Source organism: Mauremys reevesii, linkage group 2 (genome assembly GCF_016161935.1).
Source record: "Mauremys reevesii isolate NIE-2019 linkage group 2, ASM1616193v1, whole genome shotgun sequence".
Taxonomy (NCBI): domain Eukaryota; kingdom Metazoa; phylum Chordata; order Testudines; family Geoemydidae; genus Mauremys; species Mauremys reevesii.
In genome coordinates this window covers 154,328,461-154,351,761 of record NC_052624.1, presented here as the reverse complement: position 1 = coordinate 154,351,761, position 23,301 = coordinate 154,328,461, and the positions used below count along the sequence as shown (strand labels likewise).

Sequence of the window (23,301 nt, the reverse complement as noted above, 5' to 3'; positions counted from 1 at the left end):
TCATAATACTACCGTGTGCTTCTGCCTAAAACAGCTGTGAAGCGAGCAATTGTATTATGCGTCCTAACCGGTACTTTACTAATTACAATATTACAAAGCATCGGTAATACTAGGCACTTACATAGACTTCCGTATTCTCAGTAGAGCTCTCCAATTACATGCAAGGCGGCGTGGGTTGATATGTACATGCATGTATATCCATGTGTACACGTAAGGGTGCACATATGGATAGAATACATTAAAACGTATGTAAAGATCGATGGAAGCAAGTGGCAAATATATTTGGAGAAAATATACTTACTGGGGAAAGAGGGAAAATGTTGGATTAGGGAAGTTAGTTAAATTTTTAGAGCAAATTTCTGATACGCTTGCGTGTGCAAGACTATGGAATCAATGTCAGTTACACATAGCCAGAGATTGATACGTTTCCAAACAGAACTGATTATATTGTAATGTGTTACCCACTTGTGATTTGATATTTAATACAATAGCTTCTGTTACCCAAATTTCCCGTATTCAGTAGCAGCCATAACAATTAAAACAACACCTTGAAAAAAAAGTATTTCAGTATTTTAAAAAGAAAACGCCATAATCAGTACCTCCAAGGGGGGAGGAGAACAAAACCCACCAGAGTTTCATGGCATTATTTGCTTTGGTTGTTTGTATGTCAGTTTCAGACATTTCTGCTATTGATAGTTTTCAGGGTGGATATTATTTTAGATCTATGCTTAGAGATGCAAGAATAGAGTTTCTGAGGAATAAACAACCCGAAGCTTCATTACTTCTGAGAAAAGCCCATAAACTCTCGATAAAAATCACGGTGTAAAAACGAGCTTCATTTCTATATTTGACCCAGTTTGATCTGAATCTGCGGTCATTGAACAGAGGTCTGCGGGGGAGACACTTTTTGAGCCTGGGGCAAAAATGTCAGAATTGAAATTTTAATTTTTCCTTTAAAAAAATCTTCCAATATGAATTATAAGTTAACTATTAAATTTACACTCGGAACAGTACACGTTGCTTAAATTACCTTTTAAGTTATTCCTTGTTCAGAAAACACAGGTAACATGTAGACGACCAAAAGAAGGAGAGAGTAATAAACCTAAGATCTATAGGTAGATCATATAATACAGAAGTAGATCATATAATATATTACAGAGGTAGATGACATATGTGGGTAGATATGAACAAAATCTCTGAGATTTTCTATTTTTAATTATTATAATAGAGGACGTTTGCTAACTAGTGGCCCAACCTTGTATTCCTTGCGCAGACTAAACTGTCATTAACGTTAATGAGCGTTTGGGGCCCTTCCTTTAGGTTGCAGAATCTGGCCCAATTCTGAGTTTTCAAAGGCAATAGTCTAAACCCTTTCTGGACAGCATTCCCTTCAATCATTTAGCAGCACGATTAGGGAGACAGGGTTCCAACTTCCGTCCCCTCCTCCCTGGGGTTTTGTTAGCTTTCCTGACTCGCTTGTATGTTTCAGCTTCCCTGGGTGTTTGTTTTGCTTATCAAACAGCTCTTGAGCACTGACAAGTTTGGACTAAAGAGCAAAGGAGCCAAAGTATCCCCGCCCTACTTGTATTTCCAAAACAGGGGAAGAAATAGAAAAGATTTGCTTAAGCTGCAATAAAATAAATCTAATCGATTTTAGCCTCCATTAAGATCACATTAGCGAGTGGATTTGGGAGATAAGGGCTGATAAGGTGCAGGACTGGGGTGTGGAGACCACCCTAGCTCTTGGAGAAAGCTCTGTGCCTCTGGCCTGGGAAGAGGTTTGGCTGGAGGGAGAAAAACATCTTCCATCAAGGCTCGAACTCCCTGCTGAGAATGCAGTATCCTAACTCCTGTACTCTGTGCAAACTGTGGTTTAATTACTATCAGGAGCCCTGGGATGTTCTCTAGATCATGGATGTGCCACGAGCACAACTATGGCAGAGTAGACTGAGCAGAGAGTCAGGTTTCCACTCCCAACTGCCTGTGTTCCTCAGTGTCCCCATCTGTAAAATGGGCATACTGATTCCTGCCCTCTTTTATAAATGACCGTTGGGATCTTGGACAGTGGTGTTACTCTGCTGCAAAATTCCAAGTGATACATTTCCTGCCAACATTCTTCTAACGAGTGTTAATTTGCTGATATTCTCTTGCCCACCACATTTCCCCCCACTGTTATGGTCAATTTGTGTACATATTTTTTTTAATATCAGCTATCTAGGCTCTTTATGGTATTGCCTGCATCTGACATTTTCTGCTACGCTGTTAGAATGGAGAGCATCTTTCTACTGGTTTCTCTTGTTGCCTTAAAAAAAAAACTATAAAAAAATCCCTTATCCTTACAGGAATAATTAATAGAAATAGAATATTTGTCTCTCTAGATTTATTTTAAGGTTGTCCATCACCATGGTATTTGAGCACCGTCCATGAAAAGTGCATGGAAAATCTCCTTCTTCCAGCCAGGATGACAAGAATAAGCTTAAAGTTCTTGGGCCAGATTCTGCACTGCATTATGGTAGTGTAAATCAGGAGTAACTCTAATGAAACCAAAGGACTCATATAGTGAAAAAGTGGGGTGAGAAGGAATCAGACCTATTGTTTCTTATTAGCTGTCTTCTAGGGTTTGCAAAGATTAACTATGCAAAATTCTATGAAGAAGAATTGTTATGTAAGTGCTAAAGGTGTCTATATTCAGGCAGGTACACACACATACTTTCTCTCTGTCTGACAATCATATAACGTAACTATGACATGAATAACTTTCACACAAGTCATCTCATTCACTTCAATTGCATGAGGACACATTACTCAGTTGGGTAAGGGCTGCAGGATTGGTCCTTCATAAACACTGAGGCACAGGATCAGATTTTCAAAAGCACCTTGGGTGCTGAGCTGATTTGAAAATCTGGCCAAAGGTATTGCAATGGGAGCTGGAGGGTGCTGAGACGTTTTTTCTAAAACTGGCTCTTGATTAAGTGTCTAAATGAGAGCTGAGCTCTGCGGAAAATGTGGCCACTTCTCTGAGCATTTGAAAATCTGGCTCCCAGAGCCCAGACCTGCCCTCCTTTCTCCTACCAGCAATGCCACTGAAGTCCACGGCACTACTCCAGTGAGTAAGGCAAGCAAGTAGAGCTCTGTGCTGCTCAATTCACTCAGGCAAAACTCCTGGGGACTTCATCATAGGTCCAGAGATTCAAGTGCTAACGTCATTCAGGCAGCTATTAAACCCTTATCTCTGACCCCTCCTCTCCAGCCCAATTTTCCTCCTGTTTTTTCACAAATCTATGTCAGCAAATAATAAAATGGCATGTTCTTTTCGTAGCTGGGAGTCTTGCCTGCCCAGGTGAAATTACGTAAATTATTTCAGCCTGTTCTTAAATGTAGGTAGGAAGATTAAGGTACCCAGTTGATATTTGCAATGTAAGCTGCCTTATTCAGATTCTGTAGGCTTTTTACAACAAGAAGTTATAGATCAAATTAAGTTAACTGCTGAGCTGTGAGGTAATATTCAGATAAACTCTCATCTTAAAGTTTGATACCAGACTTCTTATCTTTGTTGTACTTTGCCATTGCTATACTGAAGCTGAACATCCATTTCAATTAAAATTCCAGGCTAGCTTCAGAAGGCTGGTGTCTGCTGATAGCACTGACAGAACAGAGCTAGTTTTGGCCTTGGTTGGGCGGATATCTCTCCACACCACAAAAATAGCCAAATTGGACTATTAGAGAAGGCTAAATAAATAAACCACCCAAATACAGGCAAGGAAATGAGGGCCTGAAACAGGAGAGAAAATAAATACAATGGAAAAAGGAGAGAAAGAGCTCATGAATCCACAGATAGGTGCTTGTGGCTGTTTTTTAATACATTAATTTCTTTGTGGCAGCAAATATATTTTCTAGTAGTGTATATATTAAAATATATTTATGCCCACATCGTTATGGGACATACCTGGCATGGATCAGCATTATATTATGGCATTATTTTTCGGGATACATATAACAATGGTGACTGAAGGATATGTGTAAATAGAATAACATTATTTGAAATTGATTCAATGGCTTTGATCAGAAGATCTCAAAGTGCATCACAACGGTACTTCTTCCAACACACTGTGAGTTAAATAAATGTCATATCTACTTCATTAGATTAAGAGAGTAGGTCTAGGGAAGATTAAGAGCCTGATCCAAAGCCTAATGAAGTCAATATAATTGAGTGACTTGCACAAGAAAATACTGTGATTCATAAGCAAAGGTGGGAATAGGACCCAAGCCTCTTGTCTACCAGGTTCCTCTCTCTCTAATTAGGGGAATCCAAAGTTTTACCCACCCTCCTAATACATGTGATTTCTCTATCATAGACTTCATACATGTACATCAGGGGACATGAAATCCAAACAGCAATAATAATCCCTCTGGGTTAGTTCTTTTCCAGAAGATGATACCCAAGATCAAAAGAACATATTGTATTAGTTAGTGCCCAACCTGCCAATTTTCTAGTTTCTCTTCCCATTGTCATGAATTAAGTGCATACATATTGTATCTGTATATTATAATCATTTTCATACATTTTGGGCCTGATCTTGCTCCCACTGCAACCAATAGGAGTAGGATGTCGATCTTAAGGTCTCATCAAACATGTTGGACACTTCCTGTGTGTGTGTTGGAAATCATAGCAGAGACAAGGGGAGTTCATGAATTCTTCCTCAGCATTTTTGCATGTGAAAGACAAGTCAATTTTAATCCTTTAATTCAGTCACTTACCAGATCCCAAGATTTTTTTTCTCTCTTGGGGAAAAATATTGTTTACCCTGTTTATGTAGCTCACTTAAATTGTATGTTTTCAGAGAATATTGTAACTCACTTGAAAATGCTGGAGCACACTGGATCTTATTCCCTATTTCTGTACTCTACAGCACTGGATCTCAACCTTTCCAGGTTACTGTCCCCTTTCAGGAGTGTGATTTGTCTTGCGTACTCCCCAAGCGTCATCTCACTTTAAAACTACTTTCTTACAAAATCAGACATAAAAACACAAGTGCTACAGCACAGTTACTGAAAAATTGCTTCCTTTCTCATTTGTACCATCTAATTATAAAAGAAATCCATTCGAATATAAATATTGTACTTTCATTTCATTGTATGGTATATAGAACAGTATAAACAAGACATTGTATGAATTTTTAGTTTGTACCAACTTTGCTAGGGCTTTTTATGTAGCCTGTGGTAAAACTAAGCAAATATCTAGATGAGTTGATGTACCCCATGGAAGATCTCTGAGTACCCCCAGGGGTACGTGTACCCCTGGTTGAGAACCACTGCACTACAGAACGGGTATTTACATGTACATTATCAGAGGGGTAGCCGTGTTAGTCTGGATCTGTAAAAGCAGGAAAGAATCCTGTGGCACCTTATAGACTGACTGACATTTTGCAGCATGAGCTTTCGTGGGTGAATACCCACTTCTTCGGATGCAAATCTATAAGGTGCCACAGGATTCTTTGCTGCTTTTACATGTACATTGTAAAGCAAGGCCATAAACCATGCTTGATATATGTACCCATTTTCCATCCAGCTATAGTCTATTCACAAAACTGTGGCCTCTATACAGCACAGTGTTGAAGCATGTCTCATTGGCTTGCATGGGACTACTCACCTGCTTAACTACATTGCTAAATTGGGGCCTCTCCATCCTGTGAGCATCCTCAATTCCCACTGACTGAAAAACCCAAACCAGCCAGAACAACTCCAAATCCATATGAATTCTTTTGTGGGGTGTGCATCACATCTCTCCTGCTGAGACTAACTAGAAATTCAGGCGTGTGTTTCCAGGTAGGATGTGAACACATACAGACCAGAGTAGCAGCCGTGTTAGTCTGTATCTGAAAAAAAAAACAAAACAAAACAAAAAAAAAAAAACAGGAGTACTTGTGGCACCTTAAAGACTAACAAATTTATTTAATAAATTTGTTAGTCTTTAAGGTGCCACAAGTACTCCTGTTTTTTTTACATACAGACCAATCTCACCTCCTAGGCAATTGGGGCCTGACCCAAAAGCCCACTGAAGTCTTACTACTTACCACTACAAATTGCAAATTTGGGGGGGGGGAGAAATAGTGGTGGATGGGGGTGGAAGAAGAAATTACTCTCACAGGTTCCTATAACAGAGTACTGTGGTCTACATACATAAAGAGTGTAGAAACACCTGCCTGCTGGGCAGACTAAGCGGCAGGGGGCACTTAGGCAGTTCAATATACTTTCTGCAAGAGATTAAAAATCCTGTGCCCTGCTAACTGATTACAATGTTAAAAGGCTGAAAAAAAACCACCACTTGTTTGAGTCACCTGCACACACGACTGGACTCTGACACCACCATGATTCCACTTACATTATGTTCTTGAATTTGCGACCCGGCATAAGATAATATTTTGCACTTTTAAAATCTCAATATTTTGATGCGTTAAACCGCTCCACACCCATCTTCACCCAGAGGAAATAGACAAGACTTTAGACACACATCAGAGGGCAAAAAAGCAGTTTGATTTCTATCCCAAGACTTATTCTGCATCTTCTTTCAGAGGCGCGGCAGACTTAAAACATTGTCCAATTAATACCAGAAAACGCAGCAATTTCAGGAACCGTGTGACTCAATTTAAATGAGTTTTTCAGACACCAGCTGCAAAATAATTATTGAATATTTATTGGGGCCCGATCCTGTATTCTCCGTATCTGCAAGTTTCTTATCGAAGGCAGTTTTCGGTGGAGAAGGAATGCGGGATCGGGCCCTAATGATGTTTAATCAAAGGAATAAGGTTTTGACAACATTTTGTTTCTGCTCCGATTGAAATCACTCGGTGGTTAGCCATTGGCATTAGCAGCGCTCTCGCTTCGTTCGTATTAGCAAAGGGTTGCTACTTTATTTCACCTCGTGTTTTTGTTCTAACGTGCCTGAGTTAAAATCCACGGGGTTTTTATGTAACCATGTTTTGGGATTCGTGCGACACGCGAATGGGATAGGAATGAGAACTTATTCTAAACTGGTATCTGACAACTAAAAGTTAACGCCCTAAAGACAAAGCCTTCTGAATACTTCCTAGATCGTACATTTTTCCTGAGTCTGGAAATAACTCGCCACCGATCTATTACATTTTGGCTCAGGAACAGAAATGAGATTTCTACGTTTCGGTGTCAATTAAGGGCTGTTTAACCGTTTGCTATCGGGATATTTCCTTTAAATACTCAGTATTTTATTTTGATCTGTAACTATATGCGTCTGGGGAGAGAAGAAATCGAAAAGTTGCAAAATCAACAACTCTAGTTCAAAGTATCAGAGGGGTAGCCCTGTTAGTCTGTATCCACAAAAACAAGGAGTCCCCTGGCACCTTAAAGACTAACAGGTTTATTTGTGCATAAGCTTTCCTGTGTAAAAAATAAAAACCACTTCTTCAGATGCATGGAGACTCTAGTTCAAAATCTCTTTTCAAGGTTGTTTTTTTAAATACAGGTTCTCTAACATGAGACTGACTTTGTTTGATTGGAATGCAGAAATGATATTGACAATATTGTGAGGATAAAATCACCGGATTGGTGATCATAAGAGACGTGAACAGAAAAGTTGGCACAACACTTTCCGCTTGGCAAGGATGCAAATGTGAAATCATTCGAGTGAAATGCACTTGTAGAAAAGATAAAGAATATACCAATGTTAATGGATGATCACTATGTTTTTCTTAACGGCTGAATTAGAAAGGCGTGTGAGGGTTAGAGACTCTTCAGAAATGTTTGTATTCATTTTCAAATACTCTGGGGAATACCGATCTTCCTTGATTATTGTTAACATTTCAACTTTCCAGGCAAGTACAGCAAATGAGTGTAGAGAAAGCCAAACAGTCTTTAAAACCGTGGATTGGAACCAGTAAGGGTGAGGGGAAGTCTCCAGTGGTTTAAAAAACAACCCATCTACTTCTGGTCTGAACAGATCTGCTCTATTTCTTGCCAAATAGTTACACCTGACTCTGTAGCAATGACTACTAATACTCATTATGATACCACCTGCGTGCAGTGTCGTAGTTAATCTATGATCTGCAAATTACGGGCCAAAACGTTGGATTGATTTTGCCGGATTTGCCCCTTCTTTCTCGGAGTTGGCGTTGTGAATCAGTTTGGAGGGGGAAGTGTTTTCAGAAGCGATGTGATTTAGTGAACACACACACACGAAATCACCCCGAAGTTCAATGTGCTGGGGTTGAAAGAGGATTAGAAACAGTACATTGGGGGAATACCTATTCTAAAGGATTATTTTAAGGCTCTCTTAGCCAGGTAGGGAGGGAGGTAACCTTTTAAGAGAGGAAATAATAGACAATTAAGACGTCATCCAAAACAATGGAGTGCTAAGAAAGTGTCACAAAATTAATAACTGTGGTAACTTGTTCTTTCTTTAAAATGTTGCTAGGCATGAAATACCTGATCTCCTATTAGACACGCACATCTCTCTCTGTGTGTGTATCTAATTGAACTTCCATTGCGAAATTTTTTTTTTTTGCTACTTCTCTGTGCAGTTCAGGAATCCTCCTACCTCCCTATTATAAGGTAGATTTTTAAAGCAGAGCTTCTCCCCCCTTGCCCACTTGAGGCTGGTTTATGCCCCTCGCTTCCCCATTCAGCGCCGGCGCAGCCAATCCCCGGGCTAATGAAGTGGGAGTGCAGGCGAGAGGCGATGCCTCCCCGCGATAGATTCATTGTCATGTCTAAATGGCCTGTTTGTGACTCCAGCACCAAAACGCCAACAGCAAACAGACAGTAACATTACACCTTGGCTTGTTGATGGCAGGAGGCAGCCGGCGCCAAGGTAAAATGCTTGGCTGAGATTGAGACGAGCAGGAAGGAATTGGGGGTAAGTAGCTTTATCCGCCCCCGTAATGACGCCTGCTCGGGAGATTAATGTGGAGACGCTGATTTGACTCAATGGGCTTTCAGTCGCAAAGGGTCCTGGGCAGAGAGGAGTTGGAGGGGGGAATACATGGAGTGCCCCAGCACTCAGGATTTTGTTATTAAAATGGGGGAGGGGAAAGAGTGGATTAGGGGATCTAGGAGATCTCCCTCTCCTGTTTATCCAATCAGATTCCTCCTCTTGGTGGAGCAAACCTTACCCATCGGTTTCCGTCTAATATCCTGTCATCTACTCATGCCCTTGACTGATCTGTCTATGCCTGGAGTTAGTAATTTGCCTTTAGACCGGTAGCCTTTTGGGGCAGGGACTGGCTCTGTTCTCTGTAAGTGCTTATACTGCTCTGTTGTCACCATAGTATCTGTGAATTCAGCCAAAAGGGGCCCAGACTATTGAAGCCTCTTCCTGCACCCACAATAGAAATAATATCAATAAGTTCTCTACAGCCAAAACACCACAGATTTTTGAATGCCCAACTCCGACACACCTGGGGGTTGGTATTCCAAAGAGGTTCTGCAAGCTCACAACTCCCACCAATCTCCTGGGGGTGTTCGTCACCATTAGGAGCTGCGGGTGTTCATCACCCATTGAAAAATCCTTTAACCAAAATTTTAATAAAAGGCTCAGAACTCACAGCTGGAGTCAACCCAGGCATCTAAATAAACCGCCAGAATTTCAAAGCGCTCATGGCATTGCATTCCTGCTGGGCACTGAGCTCCTCTGAAAATCTGACTAGAAGAACCACAATGGGAGCTGCTCTGTGTGCGCTAAGATTTCTGAAAATCGGCTCCTTGTTTTGGTGCCTAAAGCTGGAAGAATTTCAATGGGATTGGCTCCTCTGAAAGTTCCTGCCTACATCAGAGCTGCTTTCAGACAACCTGGCTCAAGTTGGGTGCCTGAAATTTGGGGCAACTAGATCCAGTGGCCACTTTTGAAAATTTGTCCCTGGTTTATTGCTACTAACCCATCACTGGGGCATCTGAATGCCTGCAGTGTCCCAACAATCCCTTTCTGGATTTACAGCCTGGTGAGTGACAGAAATTCATTGGGGGCCCTAAACAGGAATATCCCCGCCCCCCAACCACTTAATAAAAAGCGAGTAGAGCTTGAGGTCCTTGGGGCCCTAAGCAATTGCTTAGTCTGCTTATTCTTAATGCCAGTTTAGGGGTGATATAGACACACATGACCATGCTTAGGACCTGTTCTTATTGGAGTCCATGGTAAAACTCCTATGGACTTCTCTGCCACCTTGCCCGACATTTTTCTAGCTTCGTCAAATACATTACCGCCCATTAAGCATATTTATTTATTTAATAAATGCCCTTATTCAGGACATGAAAAATCATGGAAGAATTTGTTAAAAGCACCTGCAAAATGAATTCTGTAATGGCACTTGCATGCCGATGGTGATAGAGGAGGTAATACAGGAGGTCAGGGTAGATGATCTAATGGCTGCTCTGGCATTAAAGTTCATGGAGCTATGAATATGCAATTTCAATTGCACTGAATGTTCTGATCAACTCTAATTTTGAGTCTATGGTGCATGCTCTCTTGTATTGACATACTTCCAGGACCATTATATATTAGTACGCAGTGTTGTAACCGTGTTGGTTCCAGGATATTAGAGAGACAAGGTGGGTCCTGTTTATAGGACCAGATTCCGCTGGTGAATGAGAGAAACTTTTGAGACTCCGCAGAGCTGCCCTTCTTCAGTTCCTTGTCTCTCTCATCAACAGAAGTTGGTCCAATAAAATACATTGCCTCACCAACCTTCTGTCTCTATTATATGTTAATGTTGACACTGTACTTGGCCCTATGTACAATTGGGAAGTTCTACTCACCATGTTTCAGAATACAAGCAAATGGGACAATCTATGAAATTGAAAGGTGGCAAATTTAAATCTGGTAAAAGGAAATACCTTTTGGCAATGAGTTCCACAGGCTAAATGTGCATTGTGCTGAAAAAGTATCATTCCGACCAAGAACTTAGTGGGACATACTGCCTCTGGAATCCCCACCAGTGATCCTCCAACCCTGATTCCCCTTTCAATCCCTGCCACTTACTGCCCTCTACTCTGCACAAGTACCGCCCCCCACCCCCGTGCTTTTGTTATGCCTTGACCCTGGTCCCACAATTATTTGTAACCACAGAAAATTCAATTTCATGGCAAGAAACCACAGATGATTTAGTGGTCTAGGGAAGGAGAAGCCTGAGAACCACTGGCCTCAGTTTATATTCGTAATGATCACAAATCATTCACCTCTTTCTGACCAGCAAGATAATTCTATTATAATTATCCAGGGATATTACCTTCATTCTAAACTAGATTAGATGAAGTCAGGAAAAAGCCACTACTGAACCCTGGAGCCTATTTAAATCAGGGTGTCTCTCTGACAATATTGTACCCACATCTCTATAAAAGTATCCAATTTCTCACAGCTATAACTATAACTGCATCATGCTGATGAGCAACCAGAGCGGGGACCTGCTCCCTTTGGAAATATGACTCTCCTTGCCTGGGAATGCATGATGTGACTGAGCCAACTAAATCAGCTGTGTTCTTCCCAAAGGGATTCTGGGTTTATTTCTAAAAGGTTCACAGATCAGAGCATAAAGGGAAATAAAATGTAAAGTGAGTGGGGATGGGTGTGCACACAGTGCCAGATTTTTCAAAGCCAGCATGCACAATCCAGGCCAGATGTTCAGAAGAGTTCACTCCTGCTCAGGCACCAGGATAAGTGAGTGGCCAGGTGCAACATGTTGGGGGCACGGTTGGCACTGAGCTCTTTTGAATCGTTAGCCCTTTCTTTGTTGCCTAAATGGGAGGTCAGACCAGAGAGGAAACATGGTCCAGTTGTAAGAGCACCAGCACAGGACTGGGATTCAAGTTCCTCCTTTTCTGTGTGACCTTGGGCAAGGTCATTCTTGTGCCTCCGTTCCCCATCTGTGCAATGGGGATAATGCAGGGGTGTTGTGAGGAGAGATGATGAGAGGTGCTCAGATACTACAGTATTGGTGGTCAGATAAGTACATAAATCCACTGTAAATCTGGCCCGTCATGTGTAGTTTTCCAATGTGGCCCATAAGGCTCAGTCCCATGATGAGTTGTGTATGCCCTCAACCCGAATGGCTTTTGAAACCTAAGCAAGTGTTTCAGGATTGGGCCCTAATGCTGCATACAACATATCCCCCATTATTAAAGAATCTGCCTTCACCTTTACCCAGAATCAAGCAATGGGCGATCGGGGAGTTGTCCTGGTCACCCAAAAAGCACAGGCCCTTGGGCAAATCTATGACATTGACCAGGAAATGTGCAACTTTGAAAGGGAGAAGCTCAGTAATCATTATAGGGGAAATAAAGCTGATCCAAAGCAACCACGTGATCTGTTTTATTTTGCGTTGATACCAAACAGCCTGGTAGTGACAGTGTTGGAACTATGGAGCTGTACATATCTTTCAAGGCGTGGGAGGAGGTTATCAGGCCTCAAATAAAATGTCAGGAAATGGATGGTCAACAGATAAATAAATGAAGAAGATAAATGTAACAGGCAGAGAGGATTTACTAACTGGGAACTCCTCAACTCTGCTTGAAGTCACCCCTGGGATGACAATCGCCCAAAGTGTCACTTGCTAGTTGTAGTAAGATGCCCACTCTTTTTGGTGTTAAAATTGGACCATGGAATACACCAGGGGTTGTGTCCCAGTTGGGCAAGTGGCGAGCTGAGGTTTCTGCTTGTATGCTAAGCTGTCTCTTTGATTGTTACCTCATCGTCCCAGCCCCATTGGCCTGACTTGTCCATCTGTTGTCGCTATTTGTCTTTATTTGTATGATCCTGGACTGGGACTCCACTGTGCTCGGTGCGCTACAAACAAAAATGATGGTCCCTGCCCCCCAGGATAAGGCAAGAGACAACATGCAGAAACAAAGGAGGGAGCACAAGGAAATGATGTTGGTCATCTTGTCTGACACCCGACCTGTAGAACAGCTCTGTGAAGCTTGACTGCTTGTCTCTTTCACCAACAGAGGCTGGTTCAATAAAAGCTATTCCCTCCCCCACCTTGTCTCACCTATACTGTAAGGTCTATAGGGGAGGGGCTTCATTACTTGTCTGTACGGTGCAGTGGTGGCCAAACTGACTGACCCTCTGAAGTTCGAGAGTCAGGCGTGCCTGCCAGGGCTCGTAGCTTCAGCCCCACTCCTGCTGAAGCCACAAGCCCTGGCAGGCGCCTCCTGTGGGGCAGAAGCCCCTAGCCCCACCACCCTGCTGCAGGGTAGAAGCCCTGAGCTCCCCCCGCCCCAGTCTGGTAGATGGAGAATGGCGGGGGGAGGGGGAAGTGCGGGGGACTCTGCGAGCAGCACTTTAACTGTAAAAGGGCCACACGCGGCTCACGAGCTGTGGTTGGCGACCCCCAGTACAGTGCCTAGCAGAGTAGAGAGAGCCCTGATGCTTAATTGAGGTTCCTAGGAGTCCCTGTCATACTATCCTACTCTCCTAAATGCTTCAGTGGCTCTGTTCCTTACTGTTGTGTGAGTAAAGCAAGTGGGATTTGTACATAGTCAGTATTTAAAGACTATTAAAGTATCGCGATACATGTGAATGGTGCTATTGAAAAGCTCAGATCCCATAATTCGGGAGTCAGGGGTGCTCACTAACTTACAAGGTCAGGCTCTCCATCAATCAATCAATAAATAGGTCTTTTGAAGAAGAGCTGGTTGAAATTTTTCAAATGAAAAATGTTCACATTGGAAAAAATCCTTTTGTTCATAATTGGACATTTTTGCAATTTTTCCCCAAACATTTCTGGTTTTTGGCTGTAACTGGAAAATGAAAATGAGAATTTTTAATGTTTTTCTCTCCTTCTTCTACTTCCCCCCCCCCTCCTTTTTCTCTGACAAAACAGACAAAAGAAAAATAAAGTGGGTGGAGGGGAAGAAGGAAAAAAAGAAAAGTGGAAAAAAAACCACCCTTTTTTAAAAAAAATAAACATTTTTAGGAAAAATTGGGATTAAATGAAAAATCCTTCCCTTTACAACCAGCTCTGATTTGAAGGACAATTTTATTTCAATACTGAATTTGCTTAATAGAGACACATCATGGGTCAGCTTAGTAAAGCGCATGCAGATAATTTTCAGTGCACCGATAAAGACTAATTTGACATACCAACAACAGCATGCACATAGTTATGCTCAGATTAGCGAAAGCTCGGGAGCAGAAAGGCAGCACTAGTAAAGCTTTTTGTCTCAAACCCTGGGATTACAGAAGAGGGATGGCAGATTGCTGACAAAGGCTGGCTGCAGGGCCTATCTAACCTGTTTAAATCTTAGGTCACAGTGCATCATTTTTTGTCAGTGCAGAAGAACATCTTTACATGACAAAACCCAGATGCCCAGTGCTTAAAAGCTGCAGTGCTTAGACCATGCAGCCATGACACACACAGCCCAGCACTGTCATCTTTTGTTCCCAATTAATCTTGTTTTCTACAGTGTCCCAGCTTCTATTAACCTTTTAAAACACAACAATATTTTCCCAGCACTATCCTATTCTCAATAGAGTTACAGCATTAGCACTTGCTGACATTGGGCAGCTTTATCAGGCTGTCATTTAGGCTTAAATTGTTCTAGGCTCTGTACAGACTTTGAGTTTTTCATTCAGACTGTTTCCAGTGTAGGACCAAATACTTTGCTGGTGTAAATTGGCACAGCTCAGTTGACGCCAGTGGAGTTTCACCCACTTATGCCTGCATTTGGCTTGTGAAATCACTGGGCCTAAATCTCCACCCAGTCCCTTTTGATTTGAGCTGCTTGCTTATTTCACAAATTCCATGAAATGCTACAGGAGGAGAATAGTGGCAGTCTGGCATGGGAACCTAATTATTACAGGACACTTCTAACATGCAGCTTGTTTCTGTTTAAAATTCAGAGCAAAGCATTGAAAAGAAAAGAAACCTCATTTGAAATGAAAGCTGCAAAATCACCGTTCAGTGGATGCTTGAGAAATGTCATTGGGACATCTCCCTTCTTTACTGTATTAAGGGCTGATGCATTTGATGAGCAGGGAGCCATTCCTGAGTGAAAGAATATTGACCCCATCTTGGCAGACATTCTACTACCCTCTACCCCTCTGGCTGGGAGAGGATAGAATGTCATCTGGGACCACAGTTTCCTCCTTTCTCCCCTCACTGTAAGCATCTGTGTGGACTTGACTAAATGGGAACAATCTGCCATATTATGGCCCAAATTCTTATATACCAGGGTCTAGATTTTCAGTAGTGCTCAGTATCAAACCCAGCATCCAGGAAGTGTGATTTATTTTAATTTTTTTAAAGTAATTTGAGCAGAGGATTGGGATCCAGGGGTAAATGAGTTCTAAACTTGTAGCTTTGGGTGTGTCAGTTCACCTCTCTGCCTTAGTGTCCCCATCTCTATCAACACTTACCTGCCTCCTGGGAGCTGTGAGGATTAATTAGTTAACACTCATAATGTACTTTGAAATTAAAAAGTGTGAAGTGTTTTTTATTCATGAATGTGGTGAATAGCATGTGGTTAGTCAGGAGTAGCTGTTCTGCTGTTGATATGCCCTCATAACTCCCAGCAACTCCTAGCCACTGACCAGGCTCCTTAAATCCAGACACTGCAAACTTCTTGTGATCAGCCACACAGCTCTCTGTCAATGCATTTTCAGCCCTACCGGGAGTAGTCCTATTCTTGTATTGGACTATACATTAGTGTTCTAAAGTGTAATGTCAAACCTTTCCCAGAGGAATTAGGACAAGACACTCCCACTCATTCGCATTCATTACCCAATGGTCCCACATGAGCGCCGGTCTCTGAAAATATGGGAGTCTAGGTTCTGGTCCAAAACTCATTGAAAGATTCCCCCATTGACTTCAATGAGCTTTGAATCAGGCCTCTAGCATTAATAATTCACTGTTGGTGGAGTTGGTGGAAGTTTGAATTCATTAGGTTATATTTCAAATACTTGTCTGTCATGGTATTTACTGCTTCTGCACCTGAGATTTATGACAACTGAAGAGAGTTATACAATGGGCATTTTCTCACTAAAAATGTCTGATTTATTGAGCCTTGAATGCATTGACTTATGTGGACATTTTCATAATTGGTAGATATTGGATTCCAGTATTCCTGGGGTAATGATTCATCTTTACTGGAAAGATGTTATATTCATGACATTATTCGTCAAGGTTAGCTACTTTTCTCTTTCATTTTATGTAATCAAGAGCGGAACCATTTTACCTGTAACCAGCATGTTGATTTCACTTCTTGTTTTGAGGGGTTTGGTTTGTCCCCTGAAAGTAAGGGAAGACGGGCAGCTCAAGACTCGCATGTAAATATGTTTTCCCCTCTCTGTATCAGTTGCAGCATAGCTCTGTATCAGAGACTCTGCATATCTTCATCTTGGTGAAGGTTCAGTAAAATCAGAGGGATGAATCTGTCCCAATGTTAGTAACAATTTTCTCCCAATGCATTCATTTTTCCTCTGAGACAGTCTATGGAATTTAATAGTGATGAAATAAATAGAGTTCTTTAGAAGCTGAATAGGGTTCAATAGGATAGTCTTCTGGTTAAGGCACTGGACTGGGACCCAGGAGATCTGAGGCTCTGCCACAGACTTCCTGTGTGACCTTGGGTAAGTCACTAAATCTCTGTGCCTTATTATCCCATCTACAAAATGTGGATAATACTTTATTTATCTCACCTTTTTAGTCTTTCTTGCATACTGAGATTGTATGTGAGGCAAGGACTGTCTCTTACTATGGGTATGTACAGCGCTGAGCATAATGGGGTTCAAATCTTGATTGGCACTTGTAAGTTCTACTGTAATACTAGTAAATGTTTATAATAATGACTAAAAGCCAATAAAATGCAACAGAGAATGCTCTCCTTTTTCTAAGTTTTATTTTAAACAAATATCTTATAGAATTCTATACATGGATAAAATTTCCATTTCAGAATTGTATAGCATGGTTAAAAAAACCTCCAAAACAATCACGTAGAAAGGCCAACATTCTCCATTAAGGGTTAATTAATGTGGGATGAAAATTGGCACAACTGTATCTTTAAATGCTTTTCATTAGCTAAAAAATGATTTTCTCCTTTTTTTCTACAGTGATCAAAAATAGCTTCAGGGGTTATAAAAACCACTTTAACTAAAACAATGACTTAATCATTTTGAAAAATTGCCAGCACATTGTTCCTCAGAAACCCTGATGAGATTTTTGCTACTTATTTTTAAATTACCATATTAGTTAACTTTGAAAAATGACAGTTGTGCACATGTTATTTCTTCAATTACTTTTCTCTTTACCAGGCACACCAGAAGTTTGATAAAATAGGAGGCCACAAAAATTTGCAAAATTCAAGCTATTTGGGTGAAATTGTATGCAGCCTTCCCTTTAAATTTTTCAGAAATGAAATGAGTCCTCAGAATCTTGGTCTCCAGAGTCATCAACTAGTGCCTTAGTCATTGGACCATGTTGCCTCTATTCTCAGGTCCCGTCTGGGAGGTGTGCAGGAAGTCTGCCTTACTGTGCTCTGTGCTAGAGATAAATGGAAGATTTCAGACTCTGCAGCTGTCCATCTTGACACCTTTCATCGATGCTCAGCCCACCCCACAAAACTGTAGTTTAAAACATATATTTTTAAATTCATAAAACAAACTCTGTGCTAGGACTGTGCTCAATGGTGCGACTCTCAAGGCCTTTTTGCCTCAGTTGTCGGCCATGCACTTATGTTGGAAGTTGTGCAGACCTCCACCGGCCCAGCGGAAGCACCAGAGGGCATCCTTGCTCCTGGAACTCCTGGGGACACCACCGCAGTGCTCCTGCCTCCTGTTTCTACCCCCCTCTCAAAGTCCAGAAGCTGATTGCAATAATTGACTTACTGTAGCTGCAATCGGTGCAACACAATGATAGCCCGAAGGCTCCCTCTTGAGCCCTTTACTCAAGCAGAACTCCTGATGAGGGACCAGATTGTGGTCGCAGTTACAGCAGTATAAATCCGGAGCGTCTCTCCAGGAGCTAAGGGAGTGACTCTGAACTGTCATTGAAGTAAAACTGAAATATGTTTCTTAGGCCCAAGGCGTTGTATGCAAAATCATAAAGAACAAGAAGCCAAAATTGTGATCTCCCTACTTATGTTTTACTCAGTTCTTTCTCATGCATGCTCCCGTGGGCCTGCTAAGAACAAAGTAAAACTATGAAAGGATGCTAGGGTTTGGCCCATTATTATTTGATTGGATATAGTGCACACACTCTCTCTTCTTTCTCTCCCCCTCTCTCAGGGTGTTTTATTGTTCCCTATCATCATAGTATCTGAGCACCTGCCATTTACAACAGATTGACAATACTGAAGTCCCTAGGAGATTTCATGGGGTTTCTGACTCTAGTGGCTTTTAGGGGTTATAGTAAGCTCTGTTTGGGGTACTTTCTTGGGAGAGAAAGGGAGGAGACAGATGGGGAAAAAGAGGGTGCATGTCGTTCTGGTGGCAAAGGTTTTATCATTCATAGTTTCATATTCTGGAGGTCCCCAAATGATACGTGATCAGGCGCTTCATTGAAATGTTCGAGGAAATCCTCATTTGGTCAGCAGGTGGCACAAGAGGGATAAGCAGCAGTGAGCAGACTGCAGCATGAGATTTCAGCTTTAAAAGACAAGTGCTGATTATTGTTTTGAGCTTTGTTCGTGTTTAATTGGGGCTTTCACACTGGAGCAAACTTGGGAAAAAAAAACAAAACACAACCACAGTTTGAGAATATTGGACACACAGAGCAGTTTGCTTGGCTAGTCATTTCCTGTTTTTCCCCAGGCTATTTTCTCTAATATTTGTGTCTCCTTCAGAGTTTTCTCTCATGCCTCCCACCCTTCTCCTTCCCTTTGATTCCGAGTCTGTAATCTTGTATTTGTGACATTGCAGGAAGTTGCTCTGGAAATTTAATATGATGCCACAGATTTGGCGTTTCTGTTGCAGGATCAAGTAGGAGAAGAGTGGTATGGGAAGCAGGAAGCCTTTGAACAATAAATGTAAAGCAGGAAGTACAACAAGTCGGAGGCACTCTGTAGATAAATACTAATCTAAGATAGCCGTCTAATTCTAATCTAGTCTCCTCTAAATCCATCACATCTCAGAAACCCAATCTGTGCATCTGTCTAATCATCCAGTGCATCCATTTCATTCTATTGTAATCCCCCATTTACCTAACGATCCAGTCTTAATCTAATCTGATTCTTCCATCTAACTCTAATATAATCTCTGGTCACCTAATTTAATCCCTACCGTTTATTCATTTTTCTAGCCTTCCGGTCTAATCTAAATCTAATTTAATCTGTCAACACTTCTAAACAGCCTGTCACTGTAATTTCCAGACACTGATGCATCCCTTAAAATATCCCCTCCAATACTAGGAATAGAGCTGCTTCCTTGTACTACAGTTTCCATCAGAACTGGTGTTCTCGTGGGAATGCAGTGAAGGTATTTTCACCCTCTACCTCCATTCCTGGGAGACGTCTAGATTGTAAAAACTTTGGGATAGGGACCGTTTCTCACTGTTTGTCCAGCCCCAAGCACAATAGGGCCTGGGTGTAGGTTGGAACCTTTCACTGCTACCATAATACACATAATACATAATAATGATCAGTGGTTCTTGTGAGAACAAAAGTGGGTGGGGGAGGAGTCTTGAATGTTTCAAGGACTTTCCAGTGATGAGGGGCTGTCAGCACACTTTAAAGGAGCAGAGCAGCAGGACTAAGCAGAAACGTTACCTGGCCTGGTTTCTCCAGGGCAGGGCCAGAAGGAGATCTGTTGCCCCAGCAGATGGTGGATAAGTGGATTGGAAGGGAGTGGGGTGACCAGTTATCCACCTAAAGGCCTCAGTGGCTGGAGAAGGGAGTGTGCCACTTGGTTGCCCCATAAGAGGAAATCACGGTGCTTGGAAGGTGGGTAGCAGGTAGGGTGACCAGACAGCAAGTGTGGAAAAATTGGCACGGGGGGTGAGGGGGGGTTAATAGGAGTCTATATAAGAAAAAGACCCAAAAATCGGGACTGTCCCTATAAAATCGGGACACCTGGTCATCCTAAGTAGCAGGCTGCAAGGTCTCCTCCCATAAAAGGCCAGGTCAGAAGGGGATGGAATGTTGTGCAACATTGTAAGTGCCCCAGTGAGACATTCAGAGGGAGACTTTGGGTTCAAGTAGGAACGTAAGAACAGACTAATGGTTCATCTAGCCCAATATCCTCTCTCTGACAATGGCCAGTGCCAGATGCGTCTCAGCAGAAATCAACAGGGCAATTGTCAAGTGATCCCTCCCCTCTCGTTCTGTCCCGGTTGTGAGTTTAGGGACGCCCACAGCATGGAGTAGGTGGAAAGTTAGAGTAGGGGTGGAAGTGCTCCATATTTTTACCAAACAAGTTTGTCCCTCTCAGACGCAATGCATGAGCCAGTGGGCTGGCTGCGGCAAACAGGAAAAGCCCTAGTCCTAATCCCAGCCCGGCCACTCACCTCCCTCTATGCCTCCAGGCAAGTCATTTAACTTGGTGTGTGGTATTCTCCATCGTGGAGTCTTTAAAACCCCAGATTAGATGTCTCTTTCTAAAAGATAAGACCCACAAATCATTGGGTTTGATGCAGTAATCATTGCGGGAAATTCTCTGGGCTGTTCTCTGCAGGAAGCCAGACATTAGATGATCATAATGATTCGTTCTGGTCTTAACCTCTATGCCTCAATTTTCCTTAATAGGTTTTATCTATAAATTGGGGATATTAACACTTTTCTATCTCATGTGTGGCTTAATGTCCGTACAGTGGTTTGAAAATATTAAGCATTATGCAAATACTATTTATTGTTAGGTTTGACAGACTTGGTGAAGTGGTTGGATTGGGTCTGTCAAATTTGTTGGTTTTGTTTTCTGCTTTGAGGTGGCTGAGTTTTACCATATGTTTGTTTATTTTTTTGTTTTTTAATCTGAGACCTTTCTTTAAATTGGGGGGGGGGGAAAGGACTTTTGGGAACAAGGGAGGAAAGTCAATTAAAATACCTGAGCTCAAAAATAAAATAAATTAGGGAAATTGCTTAATTTCTCTCTGAGGTCACCTGTGGACTCCGTGAACTGAAATTCTGGGCACGATAATATCAAAACAAAATGCAGCCTCATAGAATTAATGGGGCAGGGGGAAATGCATCGTGCATTAGGAACTATTGCATTCCATAGAGTTCTTCTTTGTTTCCTGCCCCCAAAATTCACATGCTGGCTATGAGCAATTTCCAAACTCTCTACGCAGTACTTTGAGGGGAGGGTGTGTACTGCATGGAAAAGTGATTAGAAGTCAACTTGGAGACACATTTTGGTGTAAGTGATTGTGGAATTCTTTTTGGAATTAAGAATTGCAAAGAATTCAGTATGATTAATGTTATGAGAACCAGTTCCAAAGGCAGGCAGTACATTTTGTCACATTCATCTAATCTTCTGCCAAAGGGAACAGACTCCCTAAAATATAAATTAAAAATATTATATGCGTCAGGGATAGAAAACTCATCTAATGAAACTATCAAGGCCATATTTGGGAGCTCAGAATGATAATATCCACTTCTGTAGAGTGCTTTCGATCTAGGGATCTCGGTCCTTTGTTAATTAAGCCGCACAGCTGACCTACTCGGTTTGGATATCCATATGTTACAAATGGGTCAAATGAGGCACAGAGAGCTTAAGTGACTTGGCCAAGATCACACAGCAAGTCCGTGGCAGAGACTAGGCTAGATTTAGGAATCCTGACTCCTAGTCCTGTGCTTTAACCACACTTGTACCTTTGAGGTCAACCCTCCTGAAATCATTCTCATGAACTCAATGGGAATTGCAGGTGGTCAGCACCTCTTGGAATCTGGGCCTGGCTTACTGGGCAGGTTCCTACCTTGCCTTTTACTTAGGCTGCTATTGATCTGGGCTCACTCCTTTAACACTTTCCATGAAGAAAGGGCTGCAGGGTCAGGACCGTGTAACTTGCCTTCATAAGGGCGAGGTGGTGGGAACGGTCACATCCTTAGAGTGGTGCTAAAATGACTTAATCTTGGACCAAATTCTGCTCCCGCTCCCACCGTGTTGGCAATGGTGGGAACACTAATACAGACAAGGCACCAGCATTCTAACAGCTCGCAGGGTCTAGAATGTCTCTGAGCTATGATGAGAATGTCTGCAGCTGATCTCTATGCTATCGCTATCTCTGCCATGGATGGAGCTGCATCGGGGGAGAAATGTTAATCAAAAAGGACTTAATGCTCCATTCCCTTGCACCTTGTGGCAGTGTTTACACTTGTGCTCTTTTATACCCACTGCACACTCATTCTGCATAAGTGTAAATGATGCTGCTAGGTGCAACAAATTGGAGAGGCAGGCCCACTATCTCTCCTCCTGTAACTGCTTTCCTCCATTGTATTTCTCCCTCTGTACTGAGGCTATCTGGAGCTTCCTCCTAGCCCAGTTTTGCAGACTCGGGGTTCGGATGAATTACAGAGAAGCAACGAATCTTCCGCTAGTTTTTCAAAACTCGGAATTTTTTTTAGATTCATCCATCACTAACAGGGACATCTCCATTAATTTCCTCTGTTTTTCACATTCCCCTCATCCCTTCCAACTCTAACAGGCATCAGGGTCCCTGTGTTATCATTCACACCACTACAAAAGAGGGTGCAAAATGCAGTTACAAAATACACAGTGCTGTTGATAAGGCACTAGACTGAGAGTCAGAATATTTGGGTTATAATCTTGGCTCTGCTACTGACCTGCTGTGACCCTTCCACTCTCTGTCCTCGGTTTCCCCTCCTTCCCTTTGTGTAGTCTGTTAGTTTATAAACTCCTCAGGTTAGAGACAGTCTCTCACTGTGTTTGTACAGCTCCTAGCATGGTCAGGCCCAGAGTTTGGTGAGAGCATCTCGGGGCTACGGTAATATAAAGATGATCAAATTGCTTTGCGCTGGTGCAGATAACTGCATGAGGTGCATGGAAGTGGAGAGTCACTGGGTTTAAGTGAAGACAGCATTTGGCTTAATGTTGATTCCCTGCTCAGTGCACCACAGCAGAGAGTCTGAGCTGGGGTGAGTCTTGCACGGTTTGACAGCATTTTGTTTTCAGTATAGCACAGAGCAGCTAAGGTTTCAATGTATTATTCAGTTAATGTTCAGAGAAGGTTATTCAGGAAACATGGCATTGTAAAACTGCTGGGAGCTGGACGGGATTATACAGCGGCTCCAAGAGAGCAGAGTGAAGTGTTCATCACCTGGAATAAAGGGTTGAGGGGCAGGAGAGTGCTGGGAAAGTGGACAAATTGCAATCACTGTGTTGCCATTTTC

At 42.2% G+C, this 23,301-nt stretch overlaps 1 long non-coding RNA gene across 3 annotated transcripts in view; it reads left to right on the top strand.

The window, feature by feature from the left end:
- Positions 1-23,301, top strand: part of LOC120397602 — a 112,868-nt gene that overhangs the window by 66,099 nt on the left and 23,468 nt on the right. Inside the window, exon 1 of one of the 3 annotated variants that reach the window (XR_005593889.1) lies at positions 8,820-8,887. The exons of the other annotated variants lie outside the window; for them this stretch is intronic. This is a non-coding gene — a long non-coding RNA (uncharacterized LOC120397602). Of the gene's footprint in view, positions 1-8,819; positions 8,888-23,301 lie in introns of those variants that run through there. 3 annotated transcript variants of the gene reach the window in all.